We start from the raw sequence: 11,325 nt of genomic DNA, 5'->3' as shown, positions 1-11,325 counted from the left end.
CCAAAGTAATGTCGTATTTAACGGTTGTCATAGTTAATCCTAATGCCCACACTAATATCTAGCAATGCCAGTGCTTTAGAAATTGCTACTGTCCTTGTAGGATTGCCATTCAGATAAGGAACATGCTTCTTTTCATTTGATGCATGTTTCATCACTTGTTAGTCACCCTCCTTTCCACCTTTTTTGTGCAAACAGAGATATACATTTCACGCTCGATCTTAGTTGAACTGCACAAATGATATCCAAATTATAGTTGAGCATTCCAGGAGCTTCACAACCAACCTTGATGTTGCTCAATTTTATTGCAACTAATGAAGAAGAAGCTCTGTGGGTTTCGTTTTCTGATGGAAATGGAACCGGGGCTGGAGCCCTTTTCTTAAAAAAATTGAAGAAGAAGCTGCTAGCTCACGGGACATTGCTTCATTTTAGGTGAACTGCACCAAAAGGTCCCATGAATTGAATCATCCATGTTGGTGACTGAAAGAGCCAGCTTCAGCATCCCAGTCTAAGCACCCCCGGCCTCCATCCTTGCGACGCACGGTACACCTCGTTTGCCACCTGCTCGACCCTAGTGTCACTGATAAAATGAAGTAATAATACAGTTAAAATAGAGCGAGTGTCATCTCTATCATTTCATTTCCAATGTAGATAAAGAAAGTGCTTCTCTTTGTTAATGTATGTTTCATCAACTAGTCCCATTGTTAATGTTTAAGCGTTTCTGCAAACTGGGGTGCTTAATTTTAGTTGATATGTACAAAAATAGAGATTTGAATGTCTCAAGGCGCCTCCTTGTACTACCGCTGTACACTGATGTTCATCACTGGCAGAAGGTGTATCTGGGAGACTTGGGACGATGTCCAGTATGAGGCGTACCGTATGAGGCGTCGCAGGGCCCATCTCGCCCTCGCAGCATGGCATACTATGATACTATCGCAATATTTTCTTCTATTTATTTTGTGTGTTTCATCAACTAGTGCCACTATAATGTAATCACGCTTTTTCATTATCTGTGCAAACAGGGTTATTCAGCTGCATTTTGGTGGAACTGCACAAATGTACGTATGGAACCGGCATATATGCAGAGTGCGAGGTGTGCCAAGTAAAAATTACCGACACCAACCATGCTGCATGCACGCATTGGCATCCACCACCACCAGTGGGATGTGTGGCGCTCTCTGTGGACGGATCTTTCTCGGCAGCAAATCATCTAACCAAATACTAGTAGCTTATATTGGCAGTTTTCTAGGGAGTACTCTTTTCTGAAAGAAGCACCAATCTATTTTTCTTTATTTGTACACTGTGTCACAACTTTGACCCAAAGGTCCAGAGCTATTTTAGGGTGATTGGCGTAGTACTCGGAGACTGATTGTAAGCATGATTTTCATTAGCTGTCACACTGATTGTAAGCATGAGCAGGTGGAAGATTAGGTTAGTGCGAAGCTTACCTTAAACCCTACCGCCGCCGTTGAAACGAGGCGAGCATCGAGGGAACCGTGGAGAACGGCGGGGAAGCGACGTCGCGCCATCCGGCCTCCTCTTGCGGTGGGAGAACGAATACTCCTGTGGCTCCGGCTGGCTCTGCACCCTCACGAACGGCACACCATACTCGATCGATTCGTTATCCTCTGGGTGCTCGACCTTCGACCTGTACGCCCACCACCTCCGCCTGACTGTCGCCTCGGGCGAATCTGTCTGCTCCATCGCCCAGAGGAGATACTCGATGAACTCGGAGGACTGCGGCGTGACTGCCGCCGAGGAGTACATGTACATCGCCGCCCTCATCGCCGCCGTCTCGCTCTTTCGCATACATTGCCACATGGCCCGCACCGTCCTCGAAATCTCCCACTCATTGTCAAACCAACTAAGGATCTCCTTCAACCTGGCTAACTTTGCCTGGTCGCCGCCGGCGATCTGCCTGATTCGCTGCTGCATCCTCTCCATAGATGTCCTTCTGAGTGGTCCGGTGCTAGCTTTGGAAGATGGGAGGAGAGACGGTGGTCTTGCAATAGAGAAGAGGGAGAGGCGAGACGGTGGTTTTGGAATGGAGATGATGGAGAGGAGAGGAGGTGGTTTTGCAATGGAGAAGATCAGAAGAGGGAGAGGCGAGACGGTGGTTTTGGAATGGAGATGATGGAGAGGAGAGGAGGTGGTTTTGCAATGGAGAAGATCAGAAGAGGGAGAGGCGAGACGGTGGTTTTGGAATGGAGATGATGGAGAGGAGAGGAGGTGGTTTTGCAATGGAGAAGAGGGAGAGGAGCGTGCGGCAGCGATTTAGGATTGGACGAGAGGGCCGGCGCGCTGTGACTGGATCAAAATCAAAATCAATTTACCCTTCAATTAAGAAAGCGACCCCACATTAACTAGTCTCCCTTTTATTCTGGGTCATAATTGACCATGATTTTCGCACATAAAATATATGTTATACGTTGCAAAAATAATATAATTTGAAAGTACATTCAGATACGAACCAAACGATACAATTTTTGGTGACATGCATTCACATTTTGCTTGTCAAATACAGTACGTGGTCAAACTTTGACCCAAAATACGCAAAACAACAAAAAAATACTTCCAAGACCAGCGCCGCTCTTCCGCTCTTCTCCTCTTAAACCACCGCCGCTCCTCTCCTGTTCCAATCTAAATGCAGCGCCGCTCCTCTCCTCTTCCATTTCAAAACCACCGCCCCTCCTCTCCTGTTCCAGTCCAAAACCAGCGTCGCTCCTCTCCCGTTCTAATCCAAAACCAGCGCTGCTCCTCTCCTCTTCCATTCAAAAACCACCGCCGGCGAGTGAAGGTGCTGTGGAGAAGTAGATCGATGGAGGAGTACAACCGATACGTGAGGATCGCAGACGGCGACCCTGTGAAGCTAGCTAGGATGTTGGAGATACAGTCTTGGTTTGACAACAAGGACCAACTAGCGGCGACGGCGACATCCATGGCCAAATATCTGCAACAGAGCGAAAAGGCGGCGATACTCCCGGAGGGAGTCGCGCCGGAGTACATAGAGCTGCTCCTCTGGGCCATGGAGCAAACAGATTCACCGAATCCGATCGTGAGGGAGCGGTGGTGGGAGTATCGATCCCAGATGGAGCATCCACCAGAGATTGAAGGATCGAGCATCTACAGGGTGCCGTTTGTGAGGGTGTCCTGCCAGAGCGAGCCGGTGGAGTCTTCGTCGACCGAACCCAACTGCAAGAGGAGAAAAGCAGTTGGCCCGACGACGCTTCCCCGCCATCGTCTCCCTCGCCGTTCACATCGTCTCACGGGGCGGCTGTCTGCCGCCGAGGAATAGGAGGGGGCTGCCCCCCCCCAGCCCAATAGTCGGGCAGGTTGTGAATTGTCAGGAGGAGCTTAGGGTTGTCAGTATTTGCAGGTTGTGAATTGTGTTTTGTGTTGTGTATTTTGAGAGTACTTTCAGATATGAATGTCTTTTGAATTTCAGATTTGCAGTATTGAGCATATGAAGTATTTTATGAATTCTAGAGATCTATTTTTAGCACTTAAAAAATGTAGTTTCATAGGAGTATAAAAGTGCAGACAATGTGATTCTCAGAGAAGAAACTGCAAGTTTCAGTTTCAGATAAGAAACTGCAAGTTCAGTTTCAGATAAGAAACTGCAACTTTCAGAGGCAGAGCATTTATATTAACACGGCCTTTTCAAACAGGGTTAACATCATGTTGGAAGTTTTATTCATGGTCGAAAATGGAACTACCAGCCAGTTAACATCATGCTGATCAACATTCATGCATAGCACATCTTCATATGATGCACAGTCAAAATGCCCACACAATGTCGAGTGTGCGAAACACAGAGAAAACGAGGGACGAAGTTTTGGCAAGTGTTGGACGTGGTTTTGGGCTGCCCCGTCTAGGCTTTCATTTTTAACATGCGCAGCCCACGACCTCGGATGGGAGGTCCATAGGCCTGTTTGTATTTTCTTAGGGCCGTCATGTATCGACCGGCCTATGGACCTCCCATCCGAGGTTTTATTTTTGGCAGCCCAATTTATGTATTTTTTGAAGAAAACGCAGAGGTCTGTTCTATTTTTCTATATAAGAATAGGAACGCCAGGTCCAACTTATGTTTCCCTTCTAACTATATTATATATATTTAAATTATTTTATATGTTATTATATATTATTTTTATTGTCATCATATATTTAACAGATACTTACATATGTAAGAAAACAATATCCCACATCTTATTAACTTATAAAAATAATTTCTTAACAAATAAAATCCTGGATTGTTTTGGCACGAAAATCCTAGTGATTGTGTACAAAAGCTTGGTAAGATTTAAGGACGAATGTAATAATATCACTTATTATTTAAATATATTTATAACAAAATGCTCAGCCCCTTTTTATTTTTTGATAACATTGCTGGCCCAACCCAACATTATAATTAGAATCAGCCCAGCAAAATCGTGTATTTCGAGAAAGTGCAAATGGCCTGTAATTTTTTAGGAAATAAAATAAATGGGCCGCATGGACGCTACATTATTTGTTCACCCAGCCCAGCTAATGGCTGTAATTCAAAAAAAAGATCAAATTGACTGTAAATTCTACCGCGCAAAAAAAAGACTGTAAATTCTGAAAAAATGGGTTGAATACGTGCCACATTTTTGGAGGCTGAAATGTGGGCCAATAGGTCGAAGCCAACGCAAGTCGTTGTCAATTTAGTCAACAAATGATTCTGACATGTTAGCCGTTGGATTTACATCCAACGACCGGCATCCATCTTCAATCTCTCGTCTTCTTCCTCCAGCGCCGCCGGGACCACCTCCCGCCTCCTGCTGCTAGCAGCTCTGCTTAGCACGCTTCGCTATGAAGCGCTACTCCACCGTTGGCCAGGCCATCCCTCCACCCCTCCACACCTCCTGTTCTTCTCCACCGACTGCCGAACCACACCGCACTAGAACCAGTTAACCCTCGTACACCTCTCCGTCTGCGACTCTACTCCCGCGTCTTCCCATCTCCGGCTCGTTGCTGTCCGGGGCCTCGCCGTCGTCCACCACCTTGGATGCGCTCGGCGCGGCGTGGTCAACGTGGTCAACGAACGACACCATCGGAAGTAGACTGTGCGTGGAGAGGCTGACAGCTGGGTCCACGGCCGCACACAAGGAAATGCCTCCTTATTACGCGCAAAATAATGATTCCTCCACCTGACATCTGGGACCCATCGGAAGGGCCTCTGTATTTCGCGAAAATAACGTGCCCCCCGCTGACATGTCAGACCCACCGGCTATCTTCGCACGCAAGGAAGTGCCTCCTTATTACGCACAAAAAAATAAATACTCCCCCTGCCAGCTGGAACCCAGCATAGTGGGAGGTTGACTTGTGGGCCTACCAAGTTGACGGGGACGGAGGGCTTTGTCAACTTAGTCAATATGAACGATGCTAGCTTCTGTTACCGTACGATGTTCATCCAATGGCCGTAGTGCTTCTTCAACCTCTGGTCTTCTTGCTCCAGCCGCCCAAACCAGCGCCGGTCGTGCCGCGTGCTCCTGCCTCCCATGGCCGGCTGTGATGCCGCGGAGGCCTCACCGCCCCTACTACTCCCACCGCTGGCCAGGCCATCCCTCTACTCACCCACACCCCCTGTTATTCTGCGGCGACAGCAGCCTCACACCGCAGCCGAACCAGTGAACCCTCGTACTCCTCTTCGCGTGGGCATCCACTGCTGCGTCTTCCCCGGCTCCGAGTCGTCCCCTTCCTAGTCCTCGCCGTCGTCCACCGCCGTGGTGCTCTCGGCGCGGCGTGGTCAACGTGGTCAAGGAACGACTTCCATCAGACGTGGACTGTACGTGGAGAGGCTGACAGCTGGGTCCACGGCCGCAGCAAGGAAGTGCCTCCTTATTACGCGCAAAATAATGATTCCTCCACCTGACAGCGGGGACCCACCGGACAGGCCACTGTATTTCGCGAAAAAACGTTTCCCCCTGACTGCTGGGACCCACCAGCTACATCTTCGCACGCAAGGAAGTGCATCCGGGCAAAAAAAAATGATTCGCCCCCTGACTGCTGGGACCCACCAGCTACATCTTCGCACACAAGGAAGTGCATCCGGGCAAAAAAACGATTCGCCCCCCTGACTGTTGGGACCCACCAGCTACATCTTCGCACGCAAGGAAGTGCCTGACAGTCGGGACCCACCTGGTCGAAGCGTATGTAGCGTTGTCATTCTGGTCGCGAACGTGTACGTACATATATACTGGTGGATGTAGAGGCGCGCACATGTCGTAGTAGAGACGCGCACATGTCGTAGTAGAGGCGCGTACGTGTCATAGTAGAGGCGCGCACGTAGCATGTACACGTACGTACAGCGGCCAGGGTGCAAGAAAGAAAATACGGCCACGTATGTGTACATACGGGCGGGGTCTCAAACGCCTACTCGCGCATACGTACGGCCGGGGCTCGTGTACATGGCTGGGTCGGAACGGAGAAATAGCGTCGTCGTCGTGTTCATGGGGAGGCAACGAAATGCGTCGTGTTCATCGGGAGGCAACGGAACGCGTGGGAGCCAACCGGCTGGGTCAGAACGGAATGCGTGGTCGTGTTCATCGGGAGGGCTTGGACGGAACATGCGATGGAAACGAGGCCTGGCATACCGCACAACGGAGGAAACGGACCTCCTACGTTCGGAACGGGGTCCTGTTGATCGGGAGGGGTGTGGCGTACCGCAAAACGGAGGAAACAGACCTCCTACGGTCGAAATGGGGGTCCTGTTGATCGGGAGGGGTGTGGCGTACCGCAAAATGGGACTCCACGGGATACTGTTCATCTCGATCGTCGACCTCCTCCAGCCTCCACGGGCTACCGTCGACCTCCTCCAGCCTCCACGGGCTCCTGTTCATCCAGCCTCCACCGCGAGCTACTCCACCGGCTACTGTTCAACCACCCCTCCACGGGCACCCCTCCACCGTCTACTGTTCATCCAGCCCTCCACACCACGGGGTCCTGTTCAACCACCCCTCCACGGGCACCCCTCCACCGTCTACTGTTCATCCAGACCTCCACACCACGGGGTCCTGTTCAACCACCCCTCCACGGGCACCCCTCCACCGTCTACTGTTCATCCAACCCTCCACACCACGGGGTCCTGTTCATCCAGAGGCAATGCCACCGCTCACTGTTCATCCAACCCTCCCCCCGCAACGCTCACTGTTCATCCAATCGATCGGCTTCAGTTAGCAGCAGTAGCGAAGGAATCGCTCGATCGGGTTCAGTTAACAGCCATCGATCGATCGCTCGGGTTCAGTAACGCGTAGCCTGCAGTGCAATCGCTCGAGTTCAGTTAGAGCCCAACGCCTCGCTCGGGTTCAGTTAGAGCCAACGCCTCGCACACACGCGCGTACGTGTACGAGAGAAACGCGCATCGCTCGGCCCCCGACCTCCCACCGTAACCGGGAACTCCCCGAAATTTTCCCCGCCCTCGCTTCTACCACGGTTTTTTCCGTCATGGACGGCCCAAAGAATGTCATGCAGCTGTGTCTCCAGCCCGCCCAGGACGAAAAGCCCATTTTCTATGATGATACCGGGTTTTGTCACAATTATCGTCATAGAAGTATCATATGTATGACAGAAAAAAAATTTGTTCGGCCCAAAATGTCACGGATGTGTCTTTTTTTACTAGTGTAAATAGCCGCCCCCTACAACCACTAGCTGGTTGGCTACTCCGAGAGAAACTGACACTTGTCATTTGAGAGCATCCCATCCTCCGAGGACTTTGAGCGAAAATCATCAAGTGAGGAAAACCCAAACCCAAACACCTACAAACCCAAAGTGATTGAGCATCACTGAAGAGATTGATCTTGCGTAGATCCGACGCTTGTTACCTTTGAAGACTGTGCTTCTTCCAGACGGTTAGGCGTCATGGTCTGAGCATCCAAAAGGAAATTGTGGATCGCCGAGTGACCGAGTTTGTGAAGGTTTGGAAGTCACCTGAAGACTTACCACGAGTGATTGGGCGAGGTCTGTGTGACCTTAGCTCAAGGAGAATACGGTGAGGACTGTGTGTCCTCAGGTTTAAATACCTAGCCACTCCAACCAGACGTACAACTGACATAGCAGTTGGAACTGGTCTACCAAATCATTGTCTTCACCAAGCTTACTGGTTCTATTTCCTCAACTCTTTCATTTCCTCATTAATGTGTTGAGTGCCTGTTCATATCTGTTCGAAGACTTAGACTGAAGACTTTCTCAATTTTCTCAGTTCAATTTCTTCAGTCTGTTTGTCTTCATCCTGTGTTATCCTGTGTTTACGCTTTCCGTACTCTAAGCTTGTCTTCATTTCATCATGATGACCATGCTTGTGTTCTGTTATGTTTACATCTGAGTACTTATTCCGCTGCAAGTAGTTCTTCGCTTAGGAATTTCCTCACCCACAAATTCCTCAGTGAAGAATTCATAAAAATCGCCTATTCACCCCCCCTCTAGTCGATATAACGCACTTTCACCTGTGGCTTCAATGAGTTATTTGCTTATAAGATCCCTATGCATAATAAGTGGGTTAGGCTTAAAAGTGCTTGATATATGCTCCTTTGAGCTCTCTCATTGCTCTGAAATAATTATGATTCTTGTTTGTGAGCATCATCTAAAATATCAATGCCTAGCTAAAAGGCATTAAAGAAAGCACTTATGGGAGGCAATCCATTATTTTTGTTTCCTTATTTTTGTGTGTCAACATGGTTAAAACTTCTGTAGTAATCATGTTTTGTACAATTTCTTTCAATAAAATGTCAAGTATAATCTTTACCATGGTAAGACTGCAAGTATGTGAGTTATTGTGATGAAATAGTAAGTTTTCTATTATGTCATGATTTTTGGTGGTTAGTCAGAGCATGCTAAACACTTGTAGTTTTGCATAGTAATGAACAAGTTCTCAGTCAATATCCTGACTTATGGAGCGGAAGGTGCGGAGAGGGTTTTGTGTGGGCCAGTGTAGTCAGATGCAAATGTGGCACGAGTCCGGACCCGCACCCCCGGGTTTGGTGCCAGTTTGTGTGATTTTAGATGTTCAGACACATCCGTGAATGTTTGTGGCACGACATTGGATGAAAATTTGTGTCCGGATGGGGTGGTACGGACGTTTAGGGGAGGCTTGATGTATGTCGTTGGAGTTGCCCTAACACAACTACCACTGGTATATTTGGGACACGACTATTCTTGGACCATATTACCAGTAGCAGGCAATAAGTCACGCCCACCACCAGTGCTTATATATACCAGTGGAAGACAACTTTTAGCACCCCCACTAGTATTTTGCCAAATTACTAGTGATGGGTGCTAAGCATTTCCCACTCGTGCGATCCCACCTATCAGGACTTTCCTAATAGTGCAACCAGTGACTGGGAATATAAATTTTCTCTAGCTAGACATTATCAGATCATGCTCTATCCATAATAGATTTTGGCCAAACAACCCAACCTAGTTAGGGCATCTCTAGCCGATCCTCTAAACAATACAGGAGTAAACGACCGAGTAAACCTTAGTGGAGTATTCCACTAAGTTTTGGTCGGTTCTGGCCGATCCCCTAAATTTAGCAGAGTAAAATTTTGTTTTTGCCAAAGTATTACAATTCTAGTTTACTTAATACATTGCAACTACATATTAGCACCCATATGAAAACCAAACATAATAAATAAGTTCCACACAATTCACAAATATTACAAATTCATAGTTTACAAACCAAATTATTCAAATTCAAACACACCACATGGTTCAAGTGAAGTAAATAACATGATAAAAGCACGACCATGAAGTGCTATGAAATGTCACTAATGCTCAACAGGATCATGTTGGAGCTGGGTATGAACTTCTTAGTTCTTGATCCTATGATGTGCTTTGAGGAATGCCTGGATCCTATTAGGATCGTGCTCTGGCTCTATAGGATTACCATTGGTGATGCGCCGAAAGTTCTCAGGCTTGTCTCTCTCATCTTCGGTGATCAGGTTATGCAAGATGATGCAACAAGTCATGATTTGACAAAGAACCTTGGAGTTCCAATACTCGGTAGCGCCATGAACGATTGCAAAGCGCTTCTGAAGCACCGCGAAAGCTCCTCTCCACATCCTTACTAGTCCACTCTTTGACATGTTGCAAAGTGAGACCTTTTTTACCTTTTGAACGGGGGATTGTTTTGACAAATGTGGCCCATGGAGGATAGATGCCATTCGCAAGGTAGTACTCATGACTAGTGACCGTATAGTTGCAAGGAGGAGAATCTCCGTCAACAAGCCTAGCAAACAGTGGTGATCTCGATAGTACATTTAGGTAATTGTGAGAGCCAGACAATCTAAAGAATGAATGTCAAATCGATAGATCCTCATATGCAACTACCTCAAGAATGATCATTGGATCGTTGTAGTGGTCTTTGTACTGACCTTTCCATCCTGCAAGACAATTCTTCTAGGTCCAGTGCATGCAGTCGACTGTTCCTAGCATCCAAGGCCATCCTATTTCTTCACTCGCTGCCAATAGCCTCTCGGTGTCTTCCTCGTTGGGTGCCCTCTAGTACTCCGGCCCAAATACATCAACTGCTTTTGTTAACCTTCGAATGACCTCCAAGATTTATCTTCTCCAATGCGGACATAGTCGTCAATGAATCGGCCAAACACCCATATGCTAGAACTCGAACAACTGCAATATAGTTCATCAAAGGGCTCACACTTCATCTTTCTGCATGCATTTCTTCTAAGCTTGAACCGATCATCATACTTCTCCACAACTTTTGCAATGGTGAGAAAGAGACTTGCGTGCATCCGAAAGCGGTAGCGAAAATACTTCTCCGAATAGGTCGGATTAGGGTCAAAATAATCTTTCATAATCTTGGCATGGCCCTCTACTCTATCACGGTTGAGTTGTATGCGGGCAAATTGCTATCCTCTCCTCGGCCGCCTAATATCATCGTTGAGAATCATGCCAACGACAATTTCAAAGTCATCGTCATCTTATTCCTCCTCGGATGACAACGAGTCCTCAAAGTTCATCTCTCGCGGCCTCTTCATCTTCAGTTGAAACAATTCGGTTCAATTCAACTGGACAAAACAAAAAAGAGACAAAAAACAAAAAGAAAATACTTACCTAGGCAAAACGTTGAACACTTGCAAGGCGGTGGAGGTCTACCAGCTAGCCGGCGACGTTGAGCCCAAACTAGCAGGCGCGGGGCGTGTGGATGGCCGGTTAAGGTGCGCAAGCCCGGTGAGATGCCGGGTAGCCAACGAGAAAGAAGATTTGAGGAGTTTCCGACGAATCGGTCAATGCGGCGGCGACGGTATTTCAGCTCATCCCCGGTGAGGGCGATGGTCGGCCAATAGCTTGGAC

Source organism: Triticum aestivum, chromosome 5D, assembly GCF_018294505.1.
Source record: "Triticum aestivum cultivar Chinese Spring chromosome 5D, IWGSC CS RefSeq v2.1, whole genome shotgun sequence".
Classification (NCBI taxonomy): domain Eukaryota; kingdom Viridiplantae; phylum Streptophyta; class Magnoliopsida; order Poales; family Poaceae; genus Triticum; species Triticum aestivum.
This window is presented reverse-complemented; position numbering follows the sequence as displayed.